The sequence below is a fragment of the Pseudorca crassidens genome, chromosome 6 (genome assembly GCF_039906515.1).
Source record: "Pseudorca crassidens isolate mPseCra1 chromosome 6, mPseCra1.hap1, whole genome shotgun sequence".
In the NCBI taxonomy this organism is placed as follows: Eukaryota; Metazoa; Chordata; class Mammalia; order Artiodactyla; family Delphinidae; genus Pseudorca; species Pseudorca crassidens.
In genome coordinates this window covers 93176324-93192588 of record NC_090301.1, presented here as the reverse complement: position 1 = coordinate 93192588, position 16265 = coordinate 93176324, and positions in this window count along the sequence as shown.

Sequence of the window (16265 nt, the reverse complement as noted above, 5' to 3'; positions counted from 1 at the left end):
GGTTCTTTCTGTGCTACAGCTCAGTGTATGAATCCTGTCCTTCAGTCATCAGTGTGTTGGGGTATCCTTCAATGGGCAGACATTTCTGTAGATAGGGCTCTTAGAAACTTACAACCTAATGATGGAGGCAGGATATGAATACAACTAAAAATTGCAGAAAAATGCAAGTATACCAAAATACATAAAATATAAAGTGATATGAAAGTAGAAAGTTGAAATGGAGGATTCTAATTAGGATATTTTCTGTAAATTGAGATAACCTATGGGGAGGCAAAAAAAAACTTTCATTCCTTATTTTATAATAAATTATAATTTTAACAATTGCAAGTAATACATATTCAGAGGGGTACAGATAAATAAAGGCAGAGAGATACAGATAAAAGACAATAAAAGCCACCCCAAATTGTATCACACAGAAATATTATTGGTTAATATTTTGATAAATATTGGGTGGGCCAAAAGGTTCATTCGTTTTTTTCTGTGAGATGGCTCTAGTAGCACTTAGGTGTCTTTAACTTCATTCGAAACAGTTTTGTTAGATTGTATGTGACAGCTGTCATATCAGCGTGCATTTAAAAAAAGACTTATCAGAATTGGTGATTTTTTTTTTTTTTTTTGGCTACGTTGGGTCTTCGTTGCTGCGCACGGGCTTTCTCTAGTTGCAGCGAGCTGGGGCTACTCTTCATTGCGGTGCGTGGGCTTCTCATTGTGGTGGCTTCTCTTGTTGCGGAGCACGGGCTCTAGAGCACAGGCTCAGTAGTTGTGGTGCATGGGCTTAGTTGCTCCGCGGCATGTGGGATCTTCCTGGACCAGGGCTCAAACCTGTGTCCCCTGCATTGGCAGGTGGATTCTTAACCACTGCGCTACCAGAGAAGTCCTCACAATTGGTGAATTTTTGTGTAGCCATTTTAATATTGAAGATGGAAGAAAAAAAGCAACATTTTTGGCTTATTATGCTTTATTATTTCAAGAAAGGTAAAAACGCAACTGAAACGCAAAAAAAAGATTTGTACAGTATATGGAGAAGGTGTTGTGACTGATCGAACATGTCAAAAGTGGTTTGCGAAGTTTCTTGCTGGAGATTTCTCGCTGGACGATGCGCCACGGTTGGGTAGACCAGTTGAAGTTGATAGCGCTCAAATCGAGACATTAATTGAGAACAATTTATGTTATACCACTCGGGAGATAGCTGACATACTCAGAATATGCAAATCAAGTGTTGAAAATCATTTGCACCAGCTTGGTTATGTGAATTGCTTTGATGTTTGGGTTCCATTCAAGTTAAGCGAAAAAAACCTTCTTGTCTGTATTTCTGCATGCGATTCTCTACTTAAATGTAATGAAAAATTTCCATTTTTAAAACAAATTGTGACGAGCTATGAAAAGTGGATACTGTACAACAATGTGGAATGGAAGAGATCGTGGGGCAAGTGCAATGAACCACCACCAACCACGCCAAAGGCCGGTCTTCATCCAAAGAAGGAGATGTTGTGTATATGATGGGATTGGAAGGGAGTCCTCTATTATGAGCTCCTTCTGGAAAACCAAACGATTAATTCCAACAAGTTCTGCTCCCAATTAGACCAACTGAAAGCAGCACTCGACTAAAAGCATCCAGAATTAGTTAACAGAAAACACATAATCTTCCATCAGGATAATGCAAGACCGCATGTTTCTTTGATGACCAGGCAAAAACTGTTACAGCTTAGCTGGGAAATTCTGCTTCATCCACCGTATTCACCAGACATTGCACCTTCGGCTTTCCATTTATTTAGGTCTTTACAAAATTCTATTAATGGAAAAAATTTCAATTCTGTAGAAGACTGTAAAAGGCACCTGGAACAGTTCTTTGCTCAAAAAGATAAAAAGTTTTGGGAAGATGGAATTATGAAGTTGCCTGAAAAATGGCAGAAGGTAGTGGAACAAAAGGGTGAATACATTGTTCAATAAAGTTCTTGGTGAAAATGAAAAATGTGTCTTTTATTTTTACTTAAAAACCGAAGGCACTTTTTGGCCAACCCAATATATTTCAGTATTATTTTAATGGCTATCTAGATTACTATAAAGTCCACCCATGTAGTATATTTTTACAAATTTAATTTAAATCTTTAGATGTTTTTGAGGAATTAATGAGTCAAAGGGGAAAACATTTTAATACTCTTGATATGTGTTTTCAAACTGTCCTCCAGAAAAATGATACACTCTCCAGCATTGTGGTAGTACGATTGCCATTTTTTCCCTCCTTGCCAATTTAAGAAGAAAAAATGAGACCACATTTAGTTTTTACATGTATTCTAACGATTTTCTGGGGAACCTCACCAGCTTTCAATAAATACAGTTCAATGGACTGCACTAAATCTGGATTTCTTTGATTGTTCCATTGTGGCTTACACAAGGGTATGCTCTCCTGTTGCATTTCACACAGAGGGTGAAACTCTGAGACTACATCTTCCTCATTGTCTTAGTCCTTAGAAATGGATTCTGAGACAGAGATTTCTGTGCAGGAGATTTATGGGGGAGTGCTCTTGGGATCAATACCTAGTGGAGTTAGGGAAAGCACAACCGGGTAGAGGGAGAAATTGAACTGCGATGCAGTTGCAACAGAGACCTCAGCTGATCCCACAGATAGCCCTGGAGGTCAGATGGCCCCTCAGAGCTGTCCCACATAGAGGCAGGGGACTGGGCCTTTGACCCCAGCATCAAGCAGTCATTGGATGCAGGCTGCCCTTGGGGAGGAAGTGTAACTTTAGGTGGAGCACCTTCCTTCGGTCAAGGGCAATTCCTAGAAAGGGATATGGCTGTGAGTTTTCAACAGCCAGCACTCCTGTGGCTGGTGGTGAATGAGGTCCTGAAGAGGGTGTCTGGGTGGCACATCACAGAATCCACTACAGCCCACGCTTGCACCTCTCAGATCCACTTGCTTCATATGGTAAGTAACTCTGCATCTGGGAACAGCATCTCCAGGATCCTGGTTGGCTCTTTTCCTGGAGAAACTTACAAGAGGAAGGTTAGTAGGATGAAAGACGGCCCTTGCAGCTGAAGCTGATCTTGAGGCTACAACTGGTACTCATCATGACTCCTCCTCTACCACTCATTCTTATCTTTTTTTTTTTTTTGCGGTACGCGGGCCTCTCGCTGTTGTGGCGTCTCCCGTTGCGGAGCACAGGCTCCGGACGCGCAGGCTCAGCGGCCATGGCTCTCGGGCCCAGCCGCTCGGCGGCATGTGGGATCTTCCCGGACCAGGGCACGAACCCGTGTAACCTGCATCGGCAGGTGGACTCTCAACCACTGCACCACCAGGGAAGCCCTACCACTCATTCTTGATTCCCCTCACTCTCAGCCAGCACCTTTGCTGTAGGTGGCTTACCTGGTGCAGTGACAGAGAACTTTGTACTTGAGGGACCTAAGCTTTTGGTCACCATACCTTTCTCAGGTCATGGCTAAAACTGGTTAGCAGATGTACGAGGAGAAGCCCTACTGGATTATCTGATGTCAAACGTTTTCTTCTGTCCCAGCTGCCCTTCCTCCTGCCAATCAGATCAAATAAACCTGCCAATATCGTGTCTCTTCCTTGTCTCCTGCTTTCTGGCATGAGGAACCTGAAATGGCCAAACAGCAGTTACAGTTTCTAGTTTATGGGGCTCTATTGTGTCTCCTGGTGGAAGTGCTAACTCTCTGGAATCCAGGACCTCTAGATCCACACAGTCTCATTCTGTGGGGAAGAGAGCACTAATTTCCCAGGTGGACCACTGGAAGAGATGGTGAGCAGGGCCACTCCTTACACCTCTTGTATCCCGGACCCTTGTATTCTACCTAATGGGCACCGTGCATCTTGCAGTGGTTGTTGACTTAAGGTGTATAACATGTGCTGGAGGTGGTACCCCCTCCTTGTACAATATCTCCACACTGGCACCTTGGTCGAGCATTCAAAAGGTCCCTCTGTCCTTCTGTAAGACTTGAAGCTTCTGGGGGTGTGCAGTATGTAATAGATCAGTGTTGGGAGCTCAGCTGAGTTGGGAAAGAGCTAAACTGTCAAGTGTCTGAGTAGCTGATTAATGAAATAAGCCAAAAATGAAAGAGCTAAACTTTTAAGCACTTATTGTAATGGTGTAAGCAAGAGGCTAAACCCAGAGAAAGCAGATTCCTCTGTTCCTTTTCCCCCATGGAATGATGAGTGGTGGATCCGTGCAGATTTGGGGGTCATCTCATTGTTGAGGGAGCCTTGAACAAAAGGCTATGATAGTTTTAGGATCCTGAGGTGGAGGGTGGGGTCAGAGGGAAGGGCTTGGAGGGAAAAAGTCCTGGGTACTGAGTTGGAATGGGAAAAGACATCTTCAAGGTCCACCCTCCTTACCCCCAGCCTGCCACTTCCCCCCCAACCCATCTTCTATTAGGAGGTCTCAGCAAAGCTGCCTAAAGAAGACTTCTGCCCAAGGCCTCAGATAAAGAGACTTAGGAATGAAAGTGCCTGGGCTAGGGATGTAAATATGTGGAGTATGACCAGCCAAAGGGGTCTGCATCCTTGAATGCATCTCCCTTCAGAGACTGCAATGCATTCACTGTGCACCAACTCTGGTGCGGGGAGGGCAGCTTTCTCTGTCAGGTAGAGCTTTTGTAACTGGGTCTGAAAAATCACCCATAGGTTTTTAACCAGAAGCCAGACTCCTCAATCAGTAAATCCCATGGTATGGTGCCTAATGCTTTGTTATAAAGTGGGACTCAGTCTGAGTTTTAGTGTGGGATTCCATGTTGGTGGATCAAACTTGGTAAGCCCCTGGACTGCTACTAGATGCCATGTGGGCAGGAAAGGAAAACTCATAACCTGATGTATGCATTGAGTCAACTTAAGGTGAATTGCTCTTCTCTCCAGGGTGGAAAGTTCCAAATGTATTCAACTTACTAAAAGTAAAAGGTTGGTTTCCTCAAGATATGGTGCCGTACTGTGGCTCAGCATTGATTTCTGTGCTGGCCTAAAGGACATTTAACAGTGGGAGTAATTAGCTCAGCCTTGGTGAGTGGAAACTAATGCTGGGCTCAAAGCCTCTCTCTGCCACCTGGTTACTCTTTCACGAGGCTATTGTGCCAGGCTTGCAATGGCTGACAACAGAGGCTGGCTGACATCAACTGGCCAAGACATTCTGTCTACTAGTGCCTCTTGTGTGGTGGATATTCTCTAGTGGGCATTAACATGTGTTACTAAGATCTTTACATTTTTTGCCTATGCCCATAGATCTATCCATATGCTTTTTCTATAAGCCTCCTTATTGTCAAATTTCCAGTCTTTTTCCTGGCCTCTGACTAATCAGCCTAGCCATTCACTGATGCCCGCAAAGGTTGTGTATGGTCTTACATTGGACCATTTCTCTTTCCATACAAAACAGACAGCCAGAGGCACTGTACTGGGCAGGTTTCAAGCCTTTCAAGGCCACCCTTGAGTGGTAGTAGTGCAGCAGCAGCAGCTACTTGCCGAGTCAGCCCAGCCATGAGCCAAACATGGCCCCTTTCCTCCTCTGCCAGCTGGTCTTAAGGAAGTCTCCTTGTCCCCCATGCACGGCCATAAGTTTCAGCAAGGAGAAGCACTGAAGCAACAGTGGTGATGACAAGGGACTCTGGGAGTCCTGCCTATCTGGCTTACTTGGGCCCTTTTCTATTCATGCCCAGTCTCAGACATACCAACCACTATCTTATGATGGATTGCCTTGACCCTTATAATTTGGTGGATCTGATAGAACACATAATGGGAAGGTCCGGCTGCATGATCACTTGATGTCCTATAGTCACATGCTCTATCTCCACCAGGGCCCTGTAGCAAGCCAGGGGCTGTTTACTGAATGGTGTATAGTTCTCTGCTGAAGACGACATAGCCTTGCTTCAAAAGCTAACGGGTCTATGTTGTGATTCTCCTATTCAGGCCTCCTATAAACTCCACATGGTACCTTTTCTCACCACTGATACTATTACAACTGCAGGTTCTACTACTTGAACCACAGCCTGGACCTGCTTAAGAGCCCTCTCCTGTTCTAGGCACCACTCAAACCTGATAGCATTCCATATAGATGGGTCAGAGCGAAGTGTGAAGTATTCTGTTCAACAGTTATTAGTTCCATGTATACTAGACTTAGAAAGTAAAAATAAATTAGGATATTATTGTTATTATTACACTTTTTGAATGTCTTATAAAAAATGGGGCAAACATAAAAATGTTATGGAGGAAATATCTCTTTAATCCACAATCATAAAACCAGCACGGTGCATTCTGCAAGTACTTCTGTGTAAACTGTCAGGGCAAAGGGAAGGAATTCCAGGGAACAGATCTTCTTTTAGGATGCTCTTCTATGATAGGTTTCTTTCTTTCTCTTTTTTTTTTTTTGCTGCACTGGGTCTTTGTTGCTGCGCGTGGACTTTCTCTAGTTGTGGTGAGCAGGGGCTACTCTCTGTTGCAGTGCAGGGGCTTCTCATTGTGGTGGCTTCTCTTGTTGCGTGAGCGCGGGCTCTAGGCGTGTGGGCTTCAGTAGTTGTGGCACGTGGGCTCAGTAGTTGTGGCTCACAGGCTTAGTTGCTCCATGGCATGTGGGATCTTCCTGGATCAGGGATCGAACCTGTGTCCCTTGCACTGGCAGGCAGATTCTTAACCGCTGGACCACCAGGGAAGTCCCTATGATAGGTTTCTTTAAAAACATTCAAGAAATGTTTTACTTTCTCATCGCCTAAAATAAAAATTAAAAAAAGACCCAAACACACAGAACCTTCAGTATTTCGAATGATAAAGTCACAAAGGCATTTTCAAAATCCATTTTGTGTATATGTTTAGCCCCAGCATGTCTGCTTTGCCTTTTTAAATATTCGAGTGAGTAATAAGAAAACAAAAGAACTTTGGAATTAGCATTTTAATGCTTCTCACAGGTGGAAAATACAATTACGTCTGGTTCTGAAGGAAATATTAAGTTGGATATATGGAGGCTGTGGCTAATAACCAGTCAGAGCAGCAATAAATCTATGTGTGCATGTCTACGGTTTTCCTGCAAATTGGAACATGTTAGCTATCCCAAATTAGATCCAGTCACAGCCCAGGTGCAGGAGTCTGTAAGGGCATAAAGCATGTTCTGAGTTACCCTATTTAAGAAAACCGACAACTAATCTCATTTAATTCCTAAAACTTGTCTCTGTTCAGCAATTTCTTAATATGAATTGCTGCATGATCAGCTCTTCTTTGTTAGAACAGCTTTAAAGAACACTCATACAAAGATATGTCTGGCTGAGTATGTTAGAAAAGTAGAGTGGTTAATTTGGAAACTTGTATAAAGATTTGACTAAATTAGAGAAATGAATAACTGTTTTGAAGCTCAAATAATCCATTAATACATGTAATCCACTTATTTTTAAAAGCAGACAGGAAAAAGGCAAAGGGCTAAAAACAATGTTATGTTTATATCCTTTCAGACCTCTCTTGGAGTGCATATACATATTTGGATATGTACATATAGTTTTCCATAAACAGTGTGACGTGGTATCTAGGCTAGGGTCCTGGTGGGAAACATGGCACACTCAGGAGGAGTATGCTTGAAGAGCGTTTTGTGAAGAGGCCATAAACAAAGGTTTGGGAAGCTTTAAAGGAAACCAGGAAGGGATAGTGAAGCATCCAAGAGCCAGCAACCATAGGAAGCTATTACCCACTTTAGGCCTGAAGGGGCAAAGAGAGGGAGCAGCAATGGGACCTGAGAAGAAGCTGTGGTTGTAGGGAGGAAGCTGTGACCTTCTGCTCCATGGAAGCTGTAGCCTTCAGGAGAGGAGAACAGCCAAGGCCAAAATGTAGCCCAGCAGAGAAGAAAAATAAATATCCTGATCTTTCTCTTCTCCCTCCACCTGATCTCCTGTTGGTGGCTTCCAATGACCAAACCCAATTAGAAGACATTGGGAAGGTTACCTGGTTGATGTAGTCCATAGAAGTTGGCTTCCCTGGGCACACAGCAGAGAGGAGAAGGGGCAAATAATGTCCAGCTCACAAGAAGAGTTTTCAATGACAATGAATACACATATATGTAGTCCTAGTTTTGCATGTTTCTGATAAGTACGATTTTCAGTTTCAACCGTCTTGTTAAATCACACCAGTCCCCTAACAACATGGTTCAAATTTCAGTTACCTTAAAATACAAACATGATTACTAGCTCTTTAGTCCACATATCACTCCGTAAATAACAGATGTTTGTCATGATCTGTGACCAATCATGTCACTTCTTTCAAAGCTTGTCAGTGACTGATCACTGCACGTTATTCAGTTCATACAGAGAGCAAAGCATGGTAGTTATGTTGTCTCCTACTGATGAACCCATGTGATATTTTGCAAAAATAGATAATTGAAAGTGGGAATTGTCTAACAAAAATAAAAGTGTAGCAAAGAAACAGAGTAAAATTTGAATCAAACATAAATGGCTTTATAGAGGAAATGAGAACATGGGAGTGTTGACACTGCCACCATTTGAGAAACTCCAGATATGAAGCTAGATGAACTTCTTGACATAAACAAAGAAAGTGGCTGTGTTGGAGAGGATGAAGATATTTCACATGAAGTGATAGCAGCAAAAAACTTCACAGTAAAACAACTCTTGGAGATATTTCATGACATTGAAAGTACAAAGGGCAAAGTGTCAGAAGCTTATCTGAATTTAAGAAGTAGTATGAAAATTCACCAAAACATAGGAGAGGTGGCCACTCCATACTAAACAAGAAGATGGGAAACACTGTCCAAATTACTCTTAATAGATTTTTTTACAAAGGACTAAAATTATAATTCTTAATGTTTCTAATATTTTAAATTATAATGTACAATTAAGTAAATATTAATTTTACTATTTTTAAATTTCCCTATACACTTGTAACTAACACTAAGAGAATTTTTAATACTTGACAGATTTTTAAGGTCACAGAACAATCATATTTTCCCCCTTTGATTTTTGACATTGCTTTGCACAGTTTGGGTTTGTATGTTCATTTTTAGGGTCCTGCACAACTATGCAAAGCAAGGACTGCCTGTATTGTGCTTTTCAATGACTGATTAACATTCTATAATATGAATAAAACATTATTTAATGACCTATTAATGGAAATTTAGGTTGATAACAATTTTTTTCCCACTGGTATAAACAATGCTGCAGTAAGTATTCTTATAACATCTTTTTTGAGTACCTGTACTCTTAGGATAAATTCTAAGAGTGAATGTTTACAGGGTCAAAGGCAGTGCACATTCACATTTTGATACATACGGCTGAACTGCCTTCCGGAAAGGCAGGCTGAGGGCCAGTTTACACTCCACCAACAATGCCTCTAAGTTCCCAATTCTCCATCCTGTTGCAAACAATAAGCATGTCTTATCATCACTGCCAGTTTGATATCTCACTGGTGTTTCAATTTGATTGCCAGGGAAGTTGAACATCTTTAAGAGATAAGGTTTTAAAAAGTTATCTGGAAAAAGAGTTCCCTAAAGACTACATTGAAAATAGAGCATTTACTTCCTCTAGGGACATAATGACATCTTTTTTTAAAAAAAATTTATTTATTTTTTAACATCTTTATTGGCTTATAATTGCTTTACAGTGGTGTGTTAGTTTCTGTTTTATAACAAAGTGAATCAGTTATACATATACATATGTTCCCATATCTCTTCCTTCCATAATGACATCTTAATCTATGAAAAACAGCGGCAGCCACTAGTCCAACTTTCTGGGCAGCAGTTAAGAGTCTGGCTCATTTTAATTAAGCAAGGTACAAACAAACAATGATTTGAAGAGAGAGTATATTAAAAAAATGGCAAGACTTCACAAACTGGTGGCTACCACTCTTACCTAGATGGCTTGTTTTAATTTTTTTTAATTTATTTTTTATTAAAATTTTTTTTTCTTAGAAAAGGTTTCCTTTTATTTGCTTAAGGAATACTACCCATTCCAGTTCTTATGAACGCTGGCCTGAACCTCAGATGCGTTTTGAAATTCAGTAGTCTTTAGGCAACAGAAATTTTTTAAATTAAGCCATTACAAACTGGAAGAAAATAAAGGCAATTTAACTGGTCTCTAGGTGGAAAAATGCATTCTAGCTATAAAGTAATAGGAGATTGTATAATATATGTGTACATATGTATACCTATTCCTTACACACATATATATATAAGAAAATATATATCTATATATTAGACTACCTAAAAATTTAAAACTCATGTCAAAATATAAACAAAATTAAATAAATACATTTGTGATATTAACTCTTCGGTGTTTTTGTTGCAATATGATAGACAACAAATATGACAAAACGCTATTCTTATCGTATAACAAACCCATAAAAATCATGAAGAAAAATACTAAAATTTGAATTTAAAATATGCAAAAGACACACAAAGAAACATCAAGAAGGAACTATAAATGTCTGTGGTGTATTTTCCAAGAAATCTTTCCCAATATGATGTGGCGTCTAGTTTGTAAGGATCCACGTGAGGACTCTCTCCCAGGTCTCTGCTTTTTCTGAGCAAATTTCTCTGTGAATTGTACACTGTCCTTGTGTCCTTGCTTTCAGTGATTACTGGGAAGGTCAAAAACCATCCTTAGCATGGGTAAAAGATCTTAATACCACACAGTTTGTATATCCCTGGTTTTCCTTTCTTTTCTTTTCACCAATTTTCTTAATTATTATTATTTTGATATATGGCTTTATTTTGTAAACTACCTCAAATACATTTGGAATGACATAGGTTTTAAGTAAATCATTACATTTTATAACTTCTGCACATATTGCATAGCATCTCTCTGCAGTTTACCTTTGTAATTCTCTTGATTCTGTACACCTGAGTTGTAAACAGTCATAAGTATAAAGAGCCAGCCTCACTCCCATTGTCCCACTGCTTCCCTTTCCTAGTCCAGCTTGGCGTTCAGAATGAAAACTCAGCTGTTCCTGTTTGGCACCACCTGGTGGCCAGTTTGGGGGACTCTTTCGGCTATTCTGATTCTTCCTCACAAGTAGCAGGTGTCAGCTTCTAGGTGCCAGCACGAGTGCAGCTAATCCAGTCCTCCCACCAACTTTTGGGCTGTGCATTATTATCTCCATTTACAGATGGGAAAACAAAGAGATGAAGTAACTTGTCCACCATCACAAATTGAAGAAAGGACAAAGCTAAGATTTGAATCCAAGTCAGCTAGTGTATTAGTTTTCTTCTATTACATAACAAATTATGACAAATTTAGGGACTTAAAACAACATCCACTTGTTAGCTCACCATTCTGTAGATCATAAATCTGGGGGGCTTGGCTGGATGCTCTGCTTAGTGTCTCATAAGGCTGAAATCAAGATACCAACCAAGCTGGCCTCTTCTCTGAAAACCCTTGGAGAGGCATCTACCTTGAAGCTTCCCCAGGTTTTTGGAAGAAATCATTTCCTTGTGGTTATAGGAGTAAGGTCCCCATTTTCTTGCTCCCTGTTATAGATGGCTTATTTTTATTTTTTTTATTTTATTTTATTTTATTTTTTTGCAGTACGCGGGCCCCTCACTGCTGTGGCCTCTCCCGCTGCGGAGCACAGGCTCCGGACGCGCAGGCTCAGCGGCCATGGCTCACGGGCCCAGCCGCTCCGCGGCATGTGGGACCCTCCCAGACCGGGGCACGAACCCGTGTCCCCTGCATCGGCAGGCAGACTCCCAACCACTGCGCCACCAGGGAAGCCCAGATGGCTTATTTTTAAAGAAGGCCTTTGGGTCACACTTTGGTGTTTTAAATAAATATATTATACATTTTCACATTTAAATGAATACAATACACTGTCAGAGGTGAATATAAAAGTAAAATTTCTGTGTAAAACTCCTCTTTATCCTGGGTTAATTATTAACATCTTCTTTCCTGAACTGTCAAAATTAACCAGCCAATTTATAACTAATATCAGGCACATGTCATTTTGGGGGGCAGGGGTAGGGCAAGGAATAGTGACTTTATTTGGAAAGTCTTCTCAGCAGACTGAGAAGATGGTGGACTAGTATCTCAAAGAACCATCTTCCCTGAGTTAGAATTCAGGCTTCTTTTATACTAAAAGGGGAGGTGGTAAAGTCCTGGAGGGGATATGCTAATTTCTTCCTTCCTGCAGCCATTCACAGGCGAGCCTGGTCAAGATGTTTCCTGTGAGCCCAGCTAACGTGACAGATGAGTGCATGGTAAGTAACATTATGTGTCCCTCTTTCAGTCAGCTGAGGTTCAGGCCCTTGTTCTCTCCTGGTTTTAAGGAGGACTTGGTCTCTGGGTTGGAAAGGATGTAAGGCTACTTAAATTGGATATAGGCAGACCATACTGTAATAAGCCTGTTGGTCTATTCCTTGCTCCAGCTACTAAACACTGGGTCTACTGGTGTCACTTTGGGGAATTTTGAAGGAAAGATCCTCAGGACAAGTGGTCCTGGCAGCTGCTAGCACCTTACCCCCAAAGTTCCCCAGCCAGGGCTGGCTGGCAATGAGCAGCCAGCCTCCTGGCTGACCTGGGAGCTGAGTCCAAGCTTGCACTGCTCACTGCATGACAGGCCAATAAATCGAGAGACAAGTTGTTCTAGCAAGAAATAGCAATTTTATTTGGAAAGCCAGCAGACGGAGAAGATGGTGGACTAGTGTCCCAAAGAACCAAGCTCTGAATATGGGGCTACAGAAAGGTTAAGACCAGGTGCCTGCCCTTAGCATTAACAATACCTGTTTAGTGAATACAATTTATATCTTGGACCTGTAAAAGAACTTTTACCTATGTGTCTCATTTAATCCTCACAATTCTGCAAGGTAGGCATTAACTCCACTGTTCAGATGAGGAGATCTGAGACTGAGAATTATTTTCCAGCCATTTTTTGACTCCACATTGCTACACCAAATTGTTTAAAAAATCCAGTTGAAGAAACAGCAGGAATGAAGAGTAACAGGAATTTTGGAGAAAAATTAAGTGCAAATCCATGTGGTCTTGATAGTAAGAAAATATAGTTTTCTTTGGGTTGAATACCCTGCAGTATAGTCAATTGCCTAGATCAATATTTATTTATCTACCTACCTATTTATTTATTTATTGGCCGAAACATCTATCTATCTATTTATTGGCCGAACCACACAGCATGCTGGATCTTAGTTCCCTGACCAGGGATTGAACCTGTGACCCCTGCAGTGGAAGAGTAGAGTCCTAACCACTGGACCACCAGGGAATTCCTGATAGATCAATGTTTATTATTATTATTATTATTTTATTGGGGTATAGTTGCTTTGCCATGTTGTATTAGTTTCTGCTGTACAATGTAGTGAATCAGCTACATGTATACATATATCCCCTCTTTTTTTGGATTTCCTTCCTATTTAGGTCACCACAGAGCATTGAGTAGAGTTCTCTGTGCTATACAGCAGATTCTCATTAGTTATCTATTTTATACACAGTAGTGTATATATGTCAATCCCAATCTCCCAATTCATCCCACCCCCCTTTCCCCCCTTGGTGTCCATATGTTTGTTCTCTATGTCTGTCTCTATTTCTGCTTTGCAAATAGGTTCATCTGTACCATTTTTCTGCATTCCACATATGTGTGTTAATATATATTTGATTTTCTCTTTCTGACTTACTTCACTCTGTATGACAGTCTCTAGGTCCATCCACGTCTCTACAAATGACCCAATTTCGTTCCTTTTTATGGCTGAGTAATATTCCATTGTGTATATGTACCACACCTTCTTTATCCATTCATCTGTTGATGGACATTTAGGTTGTTGCTATTTCCTGGCTATGGCAAATACTGCTGCAATGAAAATTGGAGTACAGGTCTTTTTGAATTATGGTTTTCTCAGGGTATATGCCCAGTAGTGGGATTGCTGGGTCATATGGTAGTTCTATTTTTAGTTTTTTAAGGAACCTCCATACTGTTCTCCATAGTGGCTGTATCAATTTACGTTCCCACCAACAGTGCAAGAGGGTTCCCTTTTCTCCACACCCTCTCCAGCATTTATTGTTTGTAGATTTTTTTGGTGATGGTCACTCTGACCCATGTGAGGTGATACCTCATTGTAGTTTTGATTTACATTTGCTAATAATTAGTGATGTTGAGCATCTTTTCATGTGCCTCTTGGCCATCTGTATGTCTTCTTTGGAAAAATGTCTACTTAGGTCTTCTGCCCATTTTTTGATTGGGTGGTTAGCTTTTTGATATTGAGCTACATGAGATATTTGTATATTTTGGAGATTAATCCTTTGTCAGTTGCTTCATTTGCAAATATTTTCTCCCATTCTGAGGGTTGTCTTTTCCTGTTGTTTATGGTTTCCTTTGCTGTGCAGAAGCTTTTAAGTTTCATTAGGTCCCATTTGTTTATTTTTGTTTTTATTTTCATTACTCTAGGAGGTGGATCAAAAAAGAACTTGCTGTGATTTATGTCAAAGAGTGTTCTGCCTATGTTTTCCTCTAAGAGTTTTATAGTGTCTGGTCTTACATTTAGGTCTTTCATCCATTTTGAGTTTATTTCTGTGTATGAGGTTAGGGAGTGTTCTAATTTCATTCTTTTACATGTTGCTGTCCAGTTTTTCCAGTACCATTTATCGAAGAGGCTGTCTTTTCTCCATTGTATATTCTTGCCTCCTTTGTCATAGATTAGGTGACCATAGGTGCGTAGGTTTATCTCTGGGCTTTCTGTCCTGTACCATTGATCTATATTTCTGTCTTTGTGCCAGTACCATACTGTCTTGATTACTGTAGCTTTGTAGTATAATCTGAAGTCAGGGAGCCTGATTCCTCCAGCTCCATTTTTCTTTCTCAAGTTTGCTTTGGCTATTCGGAGTCTTTTGTGTTTCCATACAAATTGTGAAACTTTTTGTTCTAATTCTGTGAAAAATGCCATTGGTAATTTGACAGGGATTGCATTGAATCTGTAGATTGCTTTGGGTAGTATAGTCATTTTCACAATATTCTTCCAATCCAAAAACATGGTATATCTCTCCATCTGTTTGTGTCATCTTTGATTTCTTTCATCAGTATCTTATAGTTTTCTGAGTACAGGTCTTTTGCCTCCTTAGGTAGGTTTATTCCTAGGTATTTTATTCATTTTGTTGGAATGGTAATTGGGATTGTTTCCTTAATTTCTCTTTCTGATATTTTGTTATTAGTATATAGAAATGCAAGAGATTTCTGTGCATTAATTTTGTATCCTGCCACTTTACCAAATTCATTGATTAGCTCCAGTAATTTTCTGGTGGCATCTTTAGGATTTTCTATGTATAGTATCATGTCATCTGCAAACAGTGACAGTTTTACTTCTTCTTTTCCAATTTGTATTCCTTTTATTTCTCTTTCTTCTCTGATTGCCATGGCTAGGACTTCTAAAACTATGTTGAATAAGAGTGGCGAAAGTGGACATCCTTGTCTTATTCCTGATCTTAGAGGAAATGCTTTCAGTTTTTCACTACTGAGAATGATGTTAGCTGTGGGTCTGTTGTATATGGCCTTTATTATGTTGAGGTAGTTTCCCTCTATGCCCACTTTCTGGAGTTTTTTAATCATAAATGGGTGTTGAATTTTTTCAAAAGCTTTTTCTGCCTCTATTGAGGTGACCATGTGGCTTATTCTTCATCTTGTTAATCTGGTGTATCACATTGATTGATTTGCATATATTGAAGAATCCTTGCATCCCTGGGGTAAATCCCACTTGATCATGGTGTGTGATCCTTTTAATGTGCTGTTGGGTACTGTTTGCTAGTATTTTATTGAGGATTTTTGCATCTATGTTCATCAGTGATATTGGGCTGTAATTTTCTTTTTTGTGTGATATCTTTGCCAGGTTTTGGTATCAGGGTGATGGTGGTCTTGTAGAGCGAGTTTGGGAGAGTTCCTCCATCTGCAATTTTTTGGAAGAGTTTGAGAAAGATAGGTGTTAGCTCTTCTCTAAATGTTTGATAGAATTCACCTGTGAAGCCATCTGGTCCTGGACATTTGTTGGAAGGTTTTTAATTACAGTTTCAATTTCATTACTTGTGATCGATTTGTTTACATTTTCTATTTCCTTCCTGGTTCAGTCTTGGAAGTTTGTAGCTTTCCAAGAATTTGTTCTTCCAGGTTGTCCATTTTATTGGCATATAGTTGCTTGTAGTAGTCTCTTATCATCCTCTGTAATTCTGTGGTGTCAGTTGTAATTTCTCCTTTTTCATTTCTAATTGTATTGATTTGAGTTCTTTCCCTTTTTTTCTTGATGAGTCTGGCTAATGGTTTATCAATTTTGTCTATGTTCTCAAAGAACCAA